Below are 22123 nucleotides of genomic sequence, written 5' to 3'. Positions count from 1 at the left end.
GTTACTTTTGCTAAAGATTTAAAACAGAAATGAATTTCTGCGTACTTAAATATCATCACTGCGTTGAAAATATTCAGCGGTAAGAGTGTTAATGTATACTCTATTGCAAATATCTTTTTCGAAACTGATTACTCAGAACTTTAAACTTCGTATTTTTATTCATGTAACTTTACGGGCGGACCTTGTAAACTTTTTTGGTTTAATACATACACACGGTAGGGTTACTGCATTCAACCAGGAGAATCAGAATGAAAAAAAAATGTGAGCCGTCACGGGACGCCTGGCAGATGTGAAACATCGACATTTTTTTGTAAAATTAATATGCAGAAAAACAAAAAGATTCAAGAAATTGTGATAGGAACTAAATATAACATAATAATAAAATAAAATATTACGATTTTTTTCCAGGTAACGATAACTATTTATTGAATAAACATTTATTTTCATTAAATACAAAAATTTACGAATTTATTTCAAATCGTGACTACTTAATTCGTTTAATCAGTGACTTCGGTTCTAGTTATTGCGCATGGCGACGCGTCGCCACACCGTTCACACTACTGCATATAGACTGTATATATATACCATCGTATAGCGTGCGACGCGTCGCCACGGCAAGCGTCGCCACGTCAGAAATCGGTTTTACATGCGGCTATAGATGTTTCACATCAATAATATTATACGTAGATACCATGTAGTCAAACAATATGTAACCAAATAGTCCCGTACTGGAGTAGTGCGGTAGGCACTAGGCGTACTGGCCTAACCACGGGCAAGCTGCAACCCTTTTATGTTGTTGGAATACAATTATCTGCGATGGAATATCCTATTATAGTAGTGTTATATTCTACAGTCCTTTGATATGAAAGAAGATACTTAAAAGAAACAAACTAATCATATAAATAGGTACACATATTTATTTGTTTTTGTCATATACGTATAGGTAAAATAGAATTTATCTATAGTTAAAGAAATAAAAGGTTTATTTTCAATACACTTTTTAATTTATTAGAATTAAATATTTGTAATGCAGGTGGGAAGAAAAATCGGTACCCAAGCTGCACTATATGCGTATGTATCATATTGAAGTTATAAAAGTCATCTACACTAATATTATAAAGAGGAAAACTTTGTTTGTTTGTTTGGTTGTAATGAATAGGCTCAAAAACTACTGGACTTATTTTAAAAATTCTTTCACCTTTCGAAAGCTACATTCTCCACAAGTAACATAGGCTATATTTTATATGAAATATATTTGATAAATAGATTTTGAGGCAGTACAAAGTTTGTCGGGTCAGTTAGTCATCAATATAATTTTGATCTGTAATTTAGGAGACTAGAGCTTATTGTGCCCAATATATGAAACAGGTACATATATGTGCCGCAGGCGCTGCAAATCAAAGATCTACAATATTTGAAATTTCTTGTAAAGGTTTACTATTTTTACAAGCTTTTATTTAACTATCCTTGTTCGTTAGTACCTATGTGCCGGTTTAATGAAAGATCAAGTGAATTTTCAACCGATTGTTTTGAAATTTTGCGCAAACGTTTGGTTTGGATAAAGATGGATGATGCGTTTAGTGACGTCATCTTAAATTCAGTATGGCGGACGCCCAAGATGGCCGACCGATTATTTTAGACCCACATCCATGATATGGGTATCAGTTATTATGGGGAGTGAGAAAAAACGAAAAAATCTTCGATTTAATAACTTTTTAAATATAAATTTATATTTACTGAAGTATTCTTCATTTAATAAAAAATAAACCCTTTGTTTTTATTTATTTAAGGATGCATTCTGCAAAAAACTAGTCTGGCCAACGATTCCATGCATATTCCGAGATAATATACTTGTGGAGTGTGTATGGAAGCAATTATAGACACTTAATGTTGTTTAGATCAAGTCCTAGAAGGTAAATGACCGCGCATTGTATTAATTAATTTACAATTGATTAGGCTTCTTAGAACCAAACAGTCTATTAAGTTGGATCATTAAAACATGTGTGAAGGAGAAGTTACTTAAATAACAGAAATAATAAATATAATGTTTTATAAAATCAGAAATAATCTCGATAATTATCTATACAAATAGTAAAGTAGAAAAATAGGTTTTCAATAATTATTGAAACGACAATGACGACGACAATTCATTCCGCGACGACTATTAATAATTATTGTAAGTCGTCATGGAGTCGTCGTGGATTATTCAACTGTATAATGGAATGGAATGTCGTAGTTTCTTGCAATGTTTAGATGATCAGTATTCTAAAAAAAATATTGGTCTAAGCTTGACGGGTCATTTCTGAGTTTATCTACCCTATCTTTCTAATATCTTGTTTTGCACGAGTCTGCTGAAAATGAGAATAAAAACTGATCTACATGCTTTAGTAGTTGGTTTAACATGGTTGGACCGGGGAGTTACCAACTCTTAACCCATGTCTAGCGAGAAGAAGTTCTAAGTTTCTATAGAAATTTGTATTTTAAAAGTCGTATTTGAGAAAAGTATACTTACGACTTCTTAGAAAATGATTGGAAGCAGTGGTCCAGAACAAACAAATAAGAAAGATTAACAGCCACTAAAGCCAATGATAATGCCACACAAGAATAGTAAGAACATGTTTATTTTTTCTAAACGAGTCCGGCCGCTTCTTAGCTGTTAGAACAGTAGTAAGAATAGGAATTGCCTTAAAAAAATAAATACTTTTTAAACGTACGCTTAGAGGAGTTCCCAACTAGTGGTCCGCAGAAGACAAAATCTATTCCGCGAACGATGTTACATTTGGCGGGCGGTGAGCCATTTCTAAGTGATGATTTTCGTGTAGCTTTAGGTAACAATATTAGTCCTATGATAGCTGAACTAGTGAAGAAGATGCAAGCTCAGAAATCGCATAAATAGGTACAAAAGTTCATCTTATAATATTACTAGTTCTTTTTATCTATTCTGTTTTGAATTAAAGTTTATTTTTTAAGTTTCAGTTTGATTAATACAGTTTATTTTTATTTTACCTACATAGTGGTCCCTGCTAACAAGAATGGCATACAAGTGGCTCCTGACCAAGAAAACGTTGGGAACCCTTAGTCAAATAAGTTAGGGAATACTGTGCGCCTAAAATTTGAGCACCTGCACGTAGGTACACTTTTACAAACAGGATCAAAATGTTCCCATTCTAAAGAATATTTGTAAACAAAAAAAATATATATATACGAATAGATAACCTCTCTTCTTTGGGAAGTCGGTTAAAAAGGTCTGTAATGACGACACGCGCGAGATGCGTACTGTATGTTTATGGACCTTTTATTAATAATTACTATTACGGATTTTTATTAACAATAAGTATGTAAATATGAATGAATGTTTTTATTAATATTGATATTAATTTTGTTTCATTTTACTCATGCCAAATAAACATATGGACACGTACAATAACATTCATCATCAGATCAAAAGCATGTAATTATATCATTTGTTCTGAAATGTATAACTGTGGATAAAATTTGTTCATTAGACGCACTAAATTTAATATTTACGAATATACATATATATATTTTATTATATAGGAGTAGCAAGCGAGCATGCAGTCCACCTGATGGTAAGTGGCTACTGCCGCCCATGGACATCTGTAATCAACCCCAGATAGGATTAGATACTTCTACCTGAGGTCGGCCACAGATGCGCCGCTACCCCTGACGACTAAGCTGGAACGCCTCAGAAAAGTCTGTCTCTCTTACCACACCCTTCAAAACGGAACACAGCAGCGCCTAACACTGCTGTTATTAGGCAGAAATAGGTTAGGCGGTGGTGCCGCCGGAGTCGAACCACAAAGCGTTCTACATACATACAACATAATAATATATTTAAGCGCCTATACAAGATCATCCAATAACATGTGCCTATTTCTTATCTTAACACGTTTCTATTTAAAAAAGAAGATGCCTTAATTACTTTTATAAAATATTAATAAACCGCGTCGTCAAACGAATGTTGTTTCAATACGTACACAAATTAATATAATTAGCGACGCCTGAATCAGTCCGTTCTCATCTCCCTTTATTTTATACACAAATAATTGCAACTTGTTCATTAGATACGGCAGCGGCGGGGTGGACTGTCAGTCAACATTCTTACTTACTTATTAAGTGCCAATTTAGTTGCTTTTCATGTTCGACAAACGCATATTTTGTTTGATTATCCAGCTTTATAATAAATCATAGCTATGTACGTATCGATGTATTCCGCGGCGGGTGGCGTAATTAATCAATGTTTGACCGCGAGCACAATCAGTATATCGGTCTAATCCTTCTGTCGCAGCCCCGTTTGAATCTCCAATTAGTGCTGAACCTCGGTATAATAGGCCAAGTTGCGCTGTCGTCGTAATCAATCGCTAAGTAAACACTGATGTTCCTTTGAATCGAACACAGTCGCCGTGGCTAACAAGCACGTTAGCCACATCCGTGACGCATGTCTACACTCTGAGCGAGAGTCAAAGGCTGAGAGAATGCCGTCGATTTAGTCTACAAATATGTTTACTGAAGTATCTTTAGTATAGTTATCTTAAGTTATAATAGGTAATCTGTGCGATTAATAGATGTTTTAGCACAAGTATGATATGAGCACACGAGGCAGTGACGATGGATCGTCATGTATGACCTGACATGAATCACAATTGCGGACGTCACAATTGCGGAATGACCCACTTTGCCAATTTCCCTACTATACATCATAATTTTATTTCCATGCGATATAACTTGTAAGCAGGTTTGGCGTTTTCAGGGTATAAATACATTGACGCTTTAAAAGAGTTCTCTAGTTTTATATCAAAATCCGCCAAAATTGACGTACCTAATTACTCGTACTTAGCTATAGACAAAACTTAGTAAAAAGTTATGAAATGTTTTAAGGTGGAATCAATCATACACGTGCATTTTTTTGCAATTTGGTTGAGAGGATACGCGAATACGAACTTATGTTTGTATTCGCGAATCCTCGCTGACACAATTTACAAATATAAAGATTACGTAACGTTAGTTTATCTAGCTGGCCGGTGGTATTGAATATAGTAACAAAATATTATTGTTTGAAACCCTCGTGTTAATACTAAGTGCCTCCGCCTTCCGTGCTAGAACAGTTGGTGCACGTTACTCGCTAGCTGTTCTATTGTTGTTCACCTAAACAACTGAGAAAAGAATAGTATGGCGCGAAGCACCCAATAAATACCACTCAATGTAAACGTTATGAAATGATACATTTGGTGCACTCACAATCATATCCGTTCGTCTATTTTAAGCGCTGTAACGCAATAATCCTAGTTACCCGTTGTACATTTAATTATTTGGTCAGGTAAAGTTATATGTAGGGGCTATTGTTTAGGATGATAAAAATAAATTCATGCCTATACATTTTAAAATTTGTTTAAAAAAAGGTAAAACCAAAGGAGATAATAAAAAAATCATTTAATGTATTTGGGGAATGCTACAGAATGACCACATTACTTTTGATATACTAATGATTCAATTTCAAGTTAGTTACTATTTTTAATAAAAACTATTTTGAACTAATTTCGATAAAATATATATTTGGTAATTTTGTATATCTTTATTTTATTATTACTTGGCTTTACTATGAAATTAATGTAATTTTTACGTATCGTATGTCTATGTAGCGTTCAAGAATCATTAAATCAGAATTTTCTTAAAATATGAGTGTTATATATAAAGTACTTAGTAAAATGCAACCATAGATTAGTAAAGATACTTCGCCGCCTTGAAATTGAATGAAGCCGCAAATGGCTTATTATAATAAGTTATTTTTTTGAATTCTTGACAAATAAAAACACTTTTAGAGAAAATTTACGAATAAATAACTAATACTGCGTAATTTCATGATAATTAAATAATTTATAATCATAATTTCAAATATTTTAGGGACACTATAGCACGGAGACGTGGCAATATTTTTTTACGCAACTGTTTCAATTCTCAAAACTGGGTACATTTTCTTGTTAGGAGTGAGTAATCTTTACTAATCTATGAATGCAACGATAATAACATTTATTCTTAAATGGTATTTTGTGTGCTCAATGATGGCACAGATCGCTGTTCAGGCATGGCGCTTTATATCTATTTGTAACTGTGTTCGTTTTACACAAAAAGGTATATTCTGTTGTAGTTTACAGGGTTCCATACCCAAAGGGTAAAAGCGGAATCATATTACTCAGCCTCCGCCGTCTGTCCGTCTCGCACAGTGTTCTATCTCTTGAACCATAATAGATAGACACATTTTTTTTAAGTGTCAACTCGTATCTATTATGGTTAAATTTTCACAAGGCATTTACTTTTATGGCTGATATGGTATGGTATAATAGAACAGACACCTCACATCAGCGAGTTCGACTCGCACTTGGCTAATGATTAATCTAATATATAAAATTCTCGTGTCACAGTTTTCGTTGCCATACTCCTCCGAAACGGCTTGACCGATTTTGATGAAATTTTTTGTGCTTATCCGGTATCTATGAGAATCGGCCAACATCTATTTTTCATCCCCCTAAGTGATAAGGGTTGTTCACCATTAACATTTTTTTATTTATATGGCAACACGACGTTTGTCGGGTCAGCTAGTTTCTCTATAAAATTCTAGTGGTCATGATTCATAAATAATTTATCGTGTCGGTAAACTGGCAAAACATTACCCCAAATCAAATTAAATTGTTTTGTCGTACAGTCCCCTAATGAGCGGCTATGCATGCCGTCTATCCCACGCATGGACACCAGGCACCTATGTATAAATAAGTATTATACACATTCGGAACGTGCTTAACCCTTAAAGTGACTTTGTATAGAATAGTATACGTCTAACTTTAAAAAAATATTGTCCAATTTAATTTCATTTTATCTGTAATATTTCACCATAAATCACATTTCTGAACGTTTTTTTCTAAGTCAATATGACAAAACTTTTTTAAACTGTGGTAAATTCAAATCAGTTGTGAAAAATAACGAACGAGTCGCAGCCAGAAATTATTATCAAGGTGAGTTTTGGTTATTTTAGTGTTTTTATTACTAATTATAGATTTCCAATGCATAAAATGTAAAGGTGAACAATTATTCTAATAATTTTGCTAGATGAATAACTTGGAAAATGTGGTGTTTGTATTATTTTGACTAGTTTATAAACATGTATAGTATACTATACAATACTACAGTTGCTTACATTTACCACTATTTTTATTTGTATAGTATACTATACAACGCCACAATTGCTACTATGTGATGAAACTAATTTTTTTTTGATATTTTGATATGATACGAGTTCTATAGAGTGCATAAATAACGTCTTGGCTTTTATTTGGGTGGTGGTTGACTTGCATGTTTGCTTTATGTTGTTTTAGACCACAATGAACGGAAGAGGTAGACGAATATTGGCTTTGGTTCCTGCACTAAATGCTAATTCTGATGCTAATGATGAATCGAGCAGTGGTGATGAAGCGAGAACAGTTGAGAGTTCACCAGCACCGTCACTAGAATCGTCATTTGAAAGGCTCGACATTTTAGGCAGCCCAGTTTCGCCAGCTAACCCTTCAGAGGGCGAGGTAGAATCAAACGTAGAAGCCCTTTCTGATGTTGAACAAGAAAATGCTCAAGTTCCCCTCACACCAATTCTGAACGCTGTATTTCCGAGCCCTACACAATGCAACTATGATGCAATCCCTTCAATTTCTTCTATTGGTTCTTTGGCGTCTGGTCAACCTTCTACTGCCATGGCAACTAACACACCTTTGAGGACACGTGGACAAAGAAAACGTACTGGGCCTTCTATTGCCATTAATATAGTCAAAAGACGCTGTATCAAAAAAACTAAACTTACGTTTTCGTTGGAAGAAAGTGTCATTCAACACAGGGCTGACATATCTAATCCTACTTTTGAAGATGCAGTACCTACTGATTGGTCACCCTTAGACTATTTTTATCGGTTTTTTCCCAGAGTAATGGTGAGTGATATAATGACGAATACCAATTTGTACAGCGTTCAACTGGCAAATCAATCAAAGTTACAGAAGAGGAAATATTAGATTTTTTGGCCATCAACATTATTATGGGTATAGTAGTTTTACCTTCTTACAAAGACTACTGGAAATCGTCGTTTGGATATCCAAAAATTGCAGATGTCATGTCCTTGAAGCGTTTTCAGCAACTAAGAAGATATTTACATTTCACTGACAACACCCAAGCTAATGTTTCTGACAGGTATTATAAACTGCGACCCCTAATTGAATGTATTCGGTTTCAATGTTTATCCCTCGAAGAAGAAAATACTTTCAGTGTAGATGAGATGGTTATACCATATAAGGGTAAAAAAGCAGGCAGTCGTCGTCAATATAACCCAAACAAGCCAAGCAAGTGGGGCTTTAAAAATTTGGTTCGAGCTGGTGTTTCTGGAATCATCTACTATTTTATACTCTACGCTGGCGATGATACGTTTAGAGGTGTGGAATTTACCGATGAAGAAGAATCCTTGGGTGTTGGAGGAAAAATAGTTTTAGCGTTATGCAAAACTATAAGAAATCAAGCATGTAGTGTCGTTTACTTTGACAACTATTTTACGTCTTTAGAGCTAATATATATATTACGAGAAAACTATGGTATATTTAGTTTAGGGACTGTTAGGAAAAATAGATTGAAGGATGCAGAGAGCAAAATGATTGACGATAAATCGCTACAGAAGAAAGGAAGAGGAGCTTTTACTCAGGTGGTTTGCAATGAAAACAAACTGAGTGTGGTCAAGTGGTTTGACACTAAGCATGTGAGGTTAGTAAGCTCTTATGTTGACGCTTTTCCCCTTGAGAATATCAAACGTTTTAGCAAAGAGTCTAAAAGTCGCATCGATATACAATGTCCACAAATTGTGAAGCATTATAATCGCCACATGGGAGGTGTGGATTTGGCGGATATGCTAATAGCATTATACCGCACAGGTATAAAATCTCACAGATGGTACATGAATATTTTTTCCCAGCTTTTGGACATATGTGTAAATAATGCTTGGCTGTTACGACGTAGACATGACAGACAAATAAATAAGAAGAGGAAGCAAGATCGTTTGAAAGACTTTCGATACGAAATCTACGCTGGACTTCTGAAGCGTGATAGAACCGTGCCTGTAAAGGACGTTGAATCTGTACCTGAGAGGCAAAAGATAAAGAAACCATTGGCCGAGAGGCCTTTTGATGATGTGAGGTATGATAAATACGATCATTGGCCTCAGTTAACCGGGTATCAGAGATGTAAATATTGTAAAGGAGGTCAAGCAAGTACAATGTGCACTAAATGCAAAATACATTTATGTTATGTCAAAGGCAGAAACTGTTTTTTGGCTTACCACACGAAGCACTAAAATAGCGCAACGTATAGTATACTATACGTTGCTGATTTCTTATTGTTTCGAGCAAAAGTGGCACTGTATAGTATACTATACATAGGTTTTTCCAAAAAATATCAGCTCAAGATTTTTTTTTGTATTTTTTGTAACTTTTTTATATGTCTAATAAACCATTAAAATTAATTTTACTTGTTTTCATTAACAAAAATCATCATGCGACTTTAAGGGTTAACGATTCTCGTCAAATGTAGCGTGAAATTACAAGGCTTTAGAGACGTCGTAATATATTTTATAAAAATACGTGTGTTAGAATAAACTTGTTTTGGAAGCTTTCTCTTTGGCTCAACTGTCATTTAAATTTTGCGAGTATATATCACACATTTTGTTATGTTTTGTATTAAGTTATGCTGGGACCATTCGTAAAATAATATAATATTCCAGCATAGATGAAATGACAAATAGTTTACATACATACATACAACAATAATGGCCAATGAAACTATAATTGTATTATAGTGCTATTGCTCATTATTGCTCATTATGAAGGTGGTAGAAGTCTTTGTGGTTCAATTCCGGCGGCACCACCGTCACACCTATTTCTACCTAACAGCAGTGTTAAGCGCTGCTGTGCTCTGGTTTAAAGGGTGAGGTAAGGGACATACACACAGCGCGTCCGGCTTAGTCCTCAGAGTTAGCGGCGCGTCTGTGGCCGAAATCATGTAGGAATCTACACCTGGGGTTGATTACAGATGTTCATAGGCGGCAGCAGCCGCTGACCATCTGCGGACTGCATGCTCGTCAACTCTTACTTTATAAAAAAAACCTGTATTAATGAGTTCAATAACGTGAAAAAACTTTTAAAAATTTTAAATGACAGCTTATACGATTTGGAATGAGGTACATAAAACAATATTATGTATTAAGAATTTTACAGCACATTAAAATTTCATTTTTAATTAACTAAATAAATAATTGAGAAATATAAAAAATAAGATAATAAAATAATAAAATAAGAGGAAATTTAACGTTAAAATGTTATAATTTCCGGAACTCTACCACTATTATATAAAATATAATTTACACGAGGCCTGCCCGTTCAGGCATGAACTCATCCCGAGGACAGTATACCGCATGAAACAATTTGCTTTTATTGATAAATTAAAATTTATACATTTGAAAACAATATTCATACAATCATCTGAACATTTGGAAGAATAATTATCCTATTGTACCGTTGAAAAGATTTTTAAGTAACATGTTTTTTGTCTAAATTTGCTTAAAATGCGACATAAATTGATGTCCCTGGGTTCACGATAGTACCATTTACCATCAGGTGGATTGTATACTCGATTGCTTTTATTACATTACATAAAAATGTGAGATAAGTACCTATTTACAAAACATAGTGAATGTTTTATTTTCCACACAACGTGTAAAGCTCAGGTATTAATCGCTAAAAGTTATAGTGCGATATAACCATTGTAATAGGCCAATAAGCAGGCAATAAAAAGGAATGAACGTGGTTGAAAGAAATACTGTTACAAGCGGTCCTGATTTATGCGTGATAGGAATGCGCCCTCTTTCAATAAGTTGTGCGATAAGAATCATTGCCTATCGCCGCGTAACGGCGGCCGAGGTATGCAATTAAATCTCTTTTTTTGGAAAAAACAGTTGTGTGCCGAAAGAATTACACTCGCCGACCGTTCATGTATGGAATTGACAATGTATAGACAAAAAATAAATGGGATTTTTCATGCATTTTATTTTCAGGATTTTAAAACACGGTTCAGAAGAGCTTAAATATCATTTTTTAGTGAAGCACAAATTCTATCAATGTTTCATTAAGCCACGTTATCACCATTGAGATCGTCAAATAAGAACGATTGTTAGGCTTTTACATCCCTGAGAATAACTCTACGTATAAGTAATAAGTTTTCAAAGGTTATGCCACAATTACCTTACTTTTGGACGCAGTGGTGCTCTCAGAGTGAGAGGGGTTTTAGGAGATAGACCGCTGCACTGTCCAAGTGCGTATTGTTGGAGTTCACACTTTTAAGAACGTTTTTCTTTAACTCTCAGCATGAAAATGTTTTCCGTCACGTTAAAGTGATCTGGGGGCACAGCCGTGAGAACTAAAATCTCGCCTACCATTATGTCATACGAGACTCTCATATGACTTATCGCCAGGCGATAATTGCCTATGTTTGTTTACACGACGAGATTGTAGTAAGGAGATTCTTGCTTATGAGAATCTCGACTGAATGGACTGCAACCTCACAGCATCCGTTCAGCAGCTCATCAGGTGCATCGCAGTGCATCATGAAGACACTTCCTGTGCCTGGTCCAGTTGCTCTCCGCGAATACTTGGACGGCTCGAGTAGCCCAGCTTGCTGTCTCTCTTCGGCCCAACTTCGAGGCCTCGGTTCGTCCTCACGTCTCGACTCACCGCAGACTTAGAGCATAGCAACTTCCCGCTACTTGTCAAGATATGGCGCTGCTGAATCACGCTATCGAAGGTTTCTAAAATTCTTGCATATATCCAAGCTCCGACAGACTGTCGGAGCACGGCCGCTCCCCGGGCATGATCACCTAGCCCGGCGGGAGATCTCCCTTTGCCGAAACACGATCTCGTATGACATATTTTGAAGTTTATACGAGTATCGTACAAATGAGTTTGAATCGTTTTCAGTGCGAGATTTCTCATTCGAGTTTAGTTATTATGCAATTGTATGGAATTGTCAAAGATCAACGTGTTAGATTCTCCCAAACCATTTCTTCTCTCTGTCCATTTTTAACCCATTACCTTTTCGTCTTTTCCGTTTAAATACAAGAATCAATTAAACGTAAAATTAGATATAATTAAAAATTAAAACACCCTTGCACATAGCACTCGTGGTAGCAACTGGCATAAAATCTCGAAATACGATTGGTTTGAAATTCTGTTTACACGGAATCAACAAAATATTCCATGCGAGGCAATTATCGCCCAAGGCAACGATCGAGAAGAGCGAATGTTTAGAGGAACAAAATATTTTATATTCCTACGATAATCGTTTCTACGAGACGAGAAACTCTCTCCATCTAAATGGGCCATTAAGTCTGAATCTCGCCAAGGATTCTACGTACCTCGGACTCTCCGATAAAGAAGCCAAGTTTCATTCACTAGGCTACCATTGTCAATAAAACCTGCCTGTAAATTTAAAATTCGTTTATAAAAAATAAATAAAGAAACATTCGTAGTGGACACCCGGTTTGTCTTATTTTCTTTTTTAGTTTTCAATATTGAACATATTAACACATTAAAAACGTTTAGTCCAATAAAATAATGTTTACACAATTGTTGTGGGTAGTAGATATTTCGATTATATAACATTACCATAGTTATTGTAATCATCGTACAATTACTGAAAGTGCAGGCTATGTCTTATTAGCAAAGTCAAACGGTTGTATTATATTAATTGTTATTGGAATTTCCTTCGGCGCTTGGTCCCTATTCAAACAGGGACAAGATCGTTTACAATGCAGCGTTCTGGTCTCAATTACTGTTAATTTACGGACAATTAGTCCTCAGAAATGTCTACTATCTGCCTACAAGTTTTGGGTTCAGTTTTGGACACATTACGAAATGATGAGATATGGTGATTTTTTTATTTTTAAATGTCTTAATTTTACGTGAAATTGTTTTATGCTATACTTATATAAAGGTTTTTATAAATATTATGTAAAAAAATAACTTTAAAATATAGGTATCTAGTTTTTTATTGCCATAAAAATGTTGAGAATATTTTCATCATGAACATTAATTAATTTCATCCTTTTGTCAAGTATTATAATGAATTAATTATGTAATACTTTTAAATCACGGAAATAATAAAAATGCTTGCTACATTGATAATATTACATGTAATATAGACTATTAAAAGTAAAACTGTGGACCTTGGATTGTGGCACGGATTTTAAGTATACAAAGGGTTGCGCTACGGATTAAGGTTTACGCACGCTCCCTCCTCGTAATCCATGCACAAAGTACATTGAGCATCGCAAAAGAAAATGTTTGTAGAGTTCAACACGTTTAGCCTTTTTTGTTTTTAAATCTTGCGGCAACCGAATTACATATCTTGAATACAATGGAAACTGTAAATATTTAGGGCGTTACTCAATCGTGTTCTTTTTAGTTCATACAAGATGTATTTACGGTTTAATAAGCGGTATTTCTAAAATCTAGGTCATTTTTCAAAGCATGGATCTTGTTGTTGTCGCAAAGAGTCGCGAAGCTTACTTAAGGTACAAAAAGTATTTTTTCTTAAAAGAAAGTAGCTTATGTAATTAAGTATGTGTTTAACCGACATCCATAGATAAAAATAAATGAATGTTGTACGCATCTGATATTTGTAATATTACATGACAGAGCTTAGGGGGTTGCAATCTATAATATAAAAATGAATCGCTAAATCTGCTGCTAAGAGCAAATCTCGAGGACGACTGAACCGATTTCGCTAATTATTTTTTATAATATTCCTTGAAGTACGAGGATGGTTCTTACGGAGAGAAAAAAATAAAAAGATGCCTGAAATAGTCTAAAAACAACACTTTTTCTATATTCCCATACAAAAGATTCGTAATAATACTTACAAGTCAATTTGAAATTTAATACCATAACATAAAGTTTAAGTGTTAATGGAGGGATTCGGGGAAGGCAAAACAATTGACAAACCCGTGAAACACAACATTCGCCTAATAATGGTGCAAGTTTGAATCGAGCTGCTTTCTGTTACAATATGTCAATTTATTACCTATGGACCTATGAACTCAGTTTGTCAATATTGTAAAGCATTGAAATGATGAAAGCAATTACTGATGGAAATGGTGGTTTATTTTTTTTTATGCCCCCGGTGAAACTATGAAGACATTCTTCATGTCTGTAGTTTTAGCAACTGTGTGCGCGAGATCCAACATTGCAGTTGTAGTTGTTTCTTCTGGAATTATTAAAAGGCTCATTAGTATTAAAATTTCCGTTAAATCTTCAAAATATTGTACAACAAACATGTAACATTGCAAAACACTCCGCAATGGCCAAAGTTTTAGTAGCATCAAAAATCATCATCTAGGATGAATGGACAGTGGCGCATAAGCGCGCATTAGAAGCACTTAACCGAACGTTGGAAGATCTACTCAATGACTCTAAATGTTTTGGAGGCGCAATGATTTTACTGTTCCGCCAAACATCGCCAGTAATTCCAAGATCAACTGCTTCCGATGAAATAAACGCTTGCCTCAGATCGTCATATCTATGGCGCTATGTGAAGAAACATCAGCTGTCAACAAATATGAGAGTTACATTGCAGTGATACATCTGCTGAAGACTTCTCTAAGCAATTACTAACTATTGGTAATGGTCGAGTTCCTGTCGACGAATCCAGCGGATTAATTTCATTTCCTCCTGTTGTCTCATCGAAAGACACACTCATCAAAAAGTATGCCCAGACATTATTGCAAACCACAAACGTAACGAATTGTTGAGTGAGCAAGCAATTTTGGCAGCAATGAATAAAGATGTGGATGAGTTAAACTATGTAATTTAGGATGGAATCAAAGGTACACTCCCTATAAATACATTCATTGTGTAACAAATGAAGATGAAACCATCAACTATCCCATAGAATTTTTAAATTCCTTGGATGTGCCCAGCTTACCACCGCACAATTTACGATTAAAAGTTGGTTTGGTAGTAAACATGCTGCGAAATCTAAACCAAACAAAACAATGAAATGGAACGCATTTGGTGATTACTAAAACAATGATCAATGTGATCTACGCGACGATACTAAAATTCAAGAGGAAGGGGAGGAAGTTCTTATTCCAAGTATTTCTAATATTCCCAACTGAAATACCGTTTGAATTTAAACGTCTTCAATTTCCAATTCGTTTTGCATTCGCCATGACGATTGACAAGTCACAAGGCCCATCCTTGAATGTTTGCAGCCAAATCTAGAAATACCGTGTTTTTCGCATGTTTCGTACATGGCATGTTCACGGGTTGGAAAACCGTCTGCATTATTTGTTCTTGCGCCTGATAACAAAACTAAAAATGTAGTCTATCACAGGGTACTTCCCTGAAATGTGCAACTCACCAATTGCTGCTATGCCAAAGGAAGCAACTGCAGCCGTAATGTTGGATCTCGCGCGAACAATGGCTAAAATTATAGACATGAGGATTTTTTTGCCCAGTTCCACCGGGGGCATAAAAAAAATAAACCACCATTCCCATCATCAATTACTTTCATCATTTCAATGCCTTACAATATTGGCAAATTGAGTTCATAGGTCCAGTAGCAACATAGTTGTAGGCACTGTAATAAATTGACATATTATGGTAACAGAAAGCAGCTCGATTCAAACTTGCACCATTATTAGTCGAATGGTGCGCTTCATGGGTTTGTCAATTGTTTTGCTTTCCCGGAACCCCTCCACTAATACTTAAACTTTATGGTATGGTATTAGAGTTCAAATTAGCTTATAATTTTTTGTTTTCTGTAATTTAATAAAAAATGAACTGAATAATTTGTAAAAGAATGGTACGGCCGTGTCGCTTTTTTGGCTCGACTTGGCGGAGGCTCTGCCGTGCCTCCAGATTAATTTAAAAATACTACATCTACACATTAATTGTTAGGCGGATAAGCAAGTATTTAGTAAAAAAATTGGCAAACACTGATATACATATACATAGATTACCGAAGCACCGATGGTTCTATGGCCATGTCCCGTCAATATTGATTAAAAAAGTTAAGCTTCGTCGCGTATGATACGGTCACAAGGTGAATGATTGACCACTAGTGGTGCTTCTTCATGCTCTGGAGAGGAACGGCAACCCTCATGTAAGTACCTCAACTCGAACAAATAGTTACAACATAATTTAATCATAGGATACATTTTTATTATGTTATTTTTATTTACTAAACCCAGAGCTTATTGTATTTTTTTAAAGATTATGTGTCAAAAAATCCTAGTCCGGTAAAGTTAAGCCGTCCTCCATAAGCTTTAGAGGAAGCCACTCAACTTTACTCAAGCCACTTTAAATTTTTTTTTAACTTAAAATTGTTACATGAATTGACCTTAAATCTAACCAAGTGCCAGTCGAACTCGCACACGAAGGGATCTGTACCAAATTTTTTCGTATTTGCTCTTAATCGTATGCGTCTCGTATCAAAACAGCTATAGAAGTAAATGCATTGTGGAAATTTATGCGTTCAATAGATAAAGTGAAAAACGCTTAAAATAGCTCTTACATGAATGTATTTTAACATGTTGTTTAAATTTAACAAGTTTTTTTTTAATATTTTAGTGCTTTGTGCTATAGTGGCCACCATTATACGTACTCTGTAAACAAAATCAAGGGTCTGTCTATTACGGTTCAAGAAATTGGGCCTAGAGCCTGTAAGAGTCAGACACACGGAAGCTTCGTAGTAGGGTTCCGTTTTTACCCTTTGCGTACGAAACGATAAAAAGTGGTATAGAGTGAATTCAATATAAAGGAAGTAATAAACGTGTACAATTGTACATACTCAATATGCATAAATGGATGTTTTATTTCCTTCGTCATTGATTTAATTTGTATCATCAAACCTTACTGGTTTGTACTTTTAACTATTATTTGTTATTAAAATTTCATGGACAAAATGTTGTACATCAAATAAATATTCATTAACTCAATAACGACCTGATTGATACCTTGAACCGATGGCACTACTTATTTAGCACCAGAATCGCAGTTAAAAACTTTATTTTTAAAGTTTTCGTAATTTAAAAATATTTTACGTAAAATTAAATACCGCGATTCACTTGATCATTTGTTTCTCATTTCTTAAATGCTTATAACATTAACTTTTAATGACAACACTATTATTAAATATTAAAATACGTTTGATTATGTTCGAATTGAGCGTACTTGTTTGTTATCTACTCTTATTTAAAGTATATTAAATTATTCATTATTTTGTTTCATTTCAAGCATATATATTATGCATATTTGTTAAACGAAAATTATTGGGCATTTTTACAGATATGATTTTTAAAGGAATAAATTCAATTATATATTATGAAAGTGAAATATACGTTACGGTTTGAACTAATTATATTTACAAAAAATACAGAGGCCTATACAAACTGTAGTTTAGACGCGAAGCGATAAAATACATCATTCACGTAATTATTATGTATACACGTGCAAAACGTAATTGGTTTCACTGAATGACACTATCCACTAAAGCTTAAATTTGATAATTGAGACTCTTGTGGACTATATTTTATATCAATGACAATTTAAATGCACCATATTCCTCTCAGAAAATTTCGAATTAATTTATTCCAATTCGCAGGAGTTCGCTTCGCTTTTAAAGTTTTGTTTGGAAATTATTACCATTTAGTCTCATAACTATAACTTGTGTCAGCCATGTTAAATACTCTGGATCTGCCGAAGAGTCCTCTGAAAATAATTATTTCAACACTATTACGAGTTTGAACCGTTACCCAATTCTGTATTATACTCATAACAATATTAAACTGTTTTACGCTGACCACGCGACGTTTTGTCCAAGGATTTCCTTACAAAACCAGGTTAAATTATTTTTTGCTTATAATTATAATAAATCGGATTTATTAAAACAAATTAAACAAGTACAGGTATATAAAAATCATTAAAAAGGTAGTTTTGTATGATGTATAAATATAGGTCAAGTAATTAATTACAACATATTATAAATTCTGCAGAGTTATTAAATAACTTTTTACATTTTTATCAATACTGATAATTTATTAAACGAATTACACGTTATTATTACTTATTAAACTTAATCAAGTTTATTTAGCAAACTTCATAACTTTTCGGTGGTGTTAAGCTATAGTAGTTAAAATTAGCACTGTAATAAGTAACTTTAAACTTACCCCAGTCCGGTTTTATCACTCCGGCGAAACTAAACGAGAACTATGCACGTGTGGGCACACCGCGGCGGGTAGACAGCGACTGCCGCCGTCGCCGCGGCGGAAGCGAGCGCTGGGCGGGCGCCGCCGCGACACGCCCATCATCACACCGCGAAAAACTACTCACACGAGAATACCACAAAATTTAAAACTGAAATTTCATCACCAAAATGATATTAAAGGCCGACAGTTACATTTATGCACTCCTTTTGTACAATTAAACGCGCGCAGCTTCAACGAACTGAATGAGCATGTCAGATGATGAAAAAATTTTTTAAATACACTTAACGTTATTGACAATGAATAACATATACAGCCGTACAAATGTATTTGTGGAACACAGTATTTTTTTTATAAACTAATACTTAGTGAGGCAAATACATATGTCTGCATTATAAAGTTATAACACGAATATAACAGAAAATTGCAGTAAAATAAACAGGGCGGAGCGTATAGACCACTCCCAGTCGCAGATGTAATACGCGAGGCAACAAATTGATCCACAGAGGATTTGCATTCTTTTTTCTTTTATGTCGTCGTTATTGGATAGGAACGTTTTGAAGTTATAGCACAGGATTGAGTTAAGTACATAATATATAGAATAGATTATACTCGTATGATACCTTATCATGTTTTTAAAAACCAAATTATATTAACATACAAAAACCATTAAAGAGTTAAAAATAAAGTTGTAAGAAACGTAATAGTTATAATACATTTGTAGTTTGTACGCTAAATTACTCGGGCATTTTGTGAGGAATACGCCATTAGCTACGAATGTGCTACGCCGATGCTACGCCGTCATTACGCTTTACGAATATTTTCACCGTCGTCTAAAGTTGACGATTGTCTTACCATTTTCCAATACAGTGTTAAGTATTGACCAGGTATGTGTAGTTCTAATTTTAAATGTTGTCTAAACAGTATATTAAGCATAAATTGACGCAGTAAAGAACTGATCTCGGCAGCCTTTTGACGTTATAACGAAATCCAAACAACCACGCTATTTGAAATTATCAACAGATCCATTTTTTCACCAAATCTAACTTCCTAATACAAGTTTTCGTAAATTCCACAACTTTAAAATAATTTACTTGCCTAATTAAAAGTAAGGGGTGTAATATTCTTGGTGACAGTAATGCCATCGCTCTCAAGCTACAAAGATTTACGACATTAGCGCCCTGTACTAGAAAGTTCAGTTGTTGCTAATAATAGTATTAATTAATTTAACCATCTCTTGGAATTTCATTTGTACGAGAAGATCCTTGTATAGAGTAAAGAGCTCCTTAGGTAAAGTATGATAGTATTTTTTGATATAAAAGTTCTACTAGCTGTCACTATACTTAACCATAGCAAAATGTTTTCTAGTCAAAATAACATTAAGGTTAATGCTGATGTTGACTGTCCACTATGAAAGATGCTGGGTGATGCTTTTTAATTAAAACATAAATTATCCCGATTACCTGCCAATAAAAAACTTACTAAAGTACTAACATACCTACCACTTTTTTATTTACGAGTGGCCCGGTGGCCGTCCTCGGCGCTGCGTAGAGAACTCCGGGATCTCTTGCCACCTGGAACCCTGGAATCTCCCTTTTAGTCGCTTCTTACGACAGGCAGGAGATACCGTAGTCCTATTCTACTCCCGGAACTACAGGAATGACTAAACTCAAACGTATTATAAATATGTGCTATCATTTATTAGTGGCCTCATATCGCAACTTTTAAAGAACGAATAGGTATGCAGGTAGGTACGTCATAAATATACAATATTAAGTAAAATTATAAAACGATGTGAAATCAATGATGGATGTTACTCGTATTATTGAAACAGAGAAAGTTAATACCACTTTACCGATATTTCCAATAATATTGAAGATACCAGATACCAATTACACCAGAATTGCAATAAATATTTTATTGTTCAAAGTTATAAAATTACTGTAACTCAATTAAATGACGCTTACTGCTAAACTATTTCTACTAATTCAATTAGTTTTTGCAACCAACGATTTTTAAGAATTAGTATATCGTTATTACCATGAACATTTTAATTCCAAACAACTCATGAAATTTTAAATTTGAAGCGTCCAAGCGTTTTTAGATGCATTATTAATATTGTAATTGTTTGGGATCCAAACGTGATAATGACCACAATAATTTTCATCCAACTCGCTTTTATTGATTTCATTTCAATTCATATAATTTATCGGGAAGATGCTTTATACTTTTTATGTTCACTTCTTATAGTATACAGTTTCGTCTTATGTTCACGGCGGTGTATAAACTCTATAATTAGATCCAAGTAGAGTAGAGCCATAGCTGCAGTCGGACTTCACTACGACTGTTAAAATTACTCATGCGTTTGTGTGATCAGATTTCATACAACAGTACCTACCCACACAAAAGATAATAATATGCCGTAGTAATTTTAAGCTGCATACTCACTTTTCTGATAGGCTTCAAATTTGCTTGCTTCAAATTGCAGTGAGATGTTAATGTATGTATGTAAAATAGTGAGGGTACTGATTGAGCCAGATATCAATGGACAGCCGAAACAGTGCAACCTAGAAACTTCAAATTTTGCACATAGGTTGTTTATATGAACATTAAGAAAGGAATTTTGGAAATTCCGCCCCTGAGTAGATAAAATATGAGTTGGTGATAATTTGTATTGTAGTTTTATTATTTACGCGTAGGTATATACGAAGTCCCGTGACTTCATCTGTATTTGCCTAAGCTCAGACAGTTTTTAAATAAAACGCGAAATACTCGTATACATTTTAAAGCTTACATATGACAAAATAATTAAATCTTTCCTTCTTTAATTCTATTACCATTCTCTTATTACGTGATAAATATCCTTTGATCTAACGTGATGTAATGCTTGTAAGATTTTTATATGTTATAGATAGAGGCGCTAGTATTCGTAAATCACTGAATAATATTCATCTATCAAAGTGTTGCCTACCAAAAATTGACATTTGACAATTTCTATTATGTGAAACCTATAAAATCGATCTTTGGTCGGCAAATAATTGGATAGATTAATTATTATCATAAACGGGTATAACTTACAAGCTATCCGTGTGGCTACTGCTAACGCGGCGTGGGAAATACGAAGGCCGTCGGTAGTGCTCTACGAGTATGTTTGCTGGTGACGCGTGCTCGCCCATATAGATCGGGGCGACGCTACGTGTGGACTTGGTATACGGATATCAATTAATCTATCTGTGTTAACGCGTAATTGAATAGGCAATACTGTGTTTCGAAGTTTTCCACTCGTCTTTAGTTTCTAGAGACTAATCTTTAAAACTTATTTTGATGAAATTACACGCAAGGATACGGACCTTCGGACGTTCTTTAGGTTACTGTTTATCTCAAAGCCATAAGGAATTAGGAATTGTAGATTCCAAACATTGATCGCGTATCACAATTCATTCTTATACATGCTTGGAGTTGTACTGTGCCTGTTAATTTTAAAACTAAATAGGTAATACTGATTCTGCACACAGAATCTAAGTAGAAGTAAATCTAAGTATCTAACTTACTATTTGTTGTAATTTGTATGCACGCGTAAACGGTATTCTCTGAACACGTAGCGGTGCAGTCACCAAACGTCTGTCACGCAATGGGTTTCGGCTTCGATCCCCGGCTAGACTGTTCTTCTGGGTCTGGTACAGATGTTCGTATATTCGTCTTTGGGAGTGTTCATGGGACTCATAGTACAAACAAAATGGTAGCATGAGGCTGAGTAGAAAGCGTTATTTA

At 34.7% G+C, this 22123-nt stretch overlaps 1 protein-coding gene across 2 annotated transcripts in view; it reads right to left on the bottom strand.

The window, feature by feature from the left end:
- The window catches only part of tey (teyrha-meyrha), a 28228-nt gene extending 9640 nt beyond the window's left edge, over positions 1-18588 (bottom strand). Inside the window, exons 1-2 of one of the 2 annotated variants that reach the window (XM_073075051.1) lie at positions 18317-18588; positions 17793-17858 (exon numbers count right to left, since the gene is read on the bottom strand). The gene's annotated coding sequence lies outside the window, so the exon portion shown is untranslated. The remainder of the gene's footprint in view (positions 1-17792; positions 17859-18316) is intronic. The other variant, XM_073075050.1, reaches the window with a different exon arrangement.
- Between the last annotated feature and the right edge of the window lie 3535 nt (positions 18589-22123).

This window comes from Epargyreus clarus, unplaced genomic scaffold (assembly GCF_041222505.1).
Source record: "Epargyreus clarus isolate Ecla_fem2 unplaced genomic scaffold, WU_Ecla_fem_2.2 ptg000007l, whole genome shotgun sequence".
Taxonomy (NCBI): Eukaryota; Metazoa; Arthropoda; class Insecta; order Lepidoptera; family Hesperiidae; genus Epargyreus; species Epargyreus clarus.
This window is presented reverse-complemented; position numbering and strand designations above follow the sequence as displayed.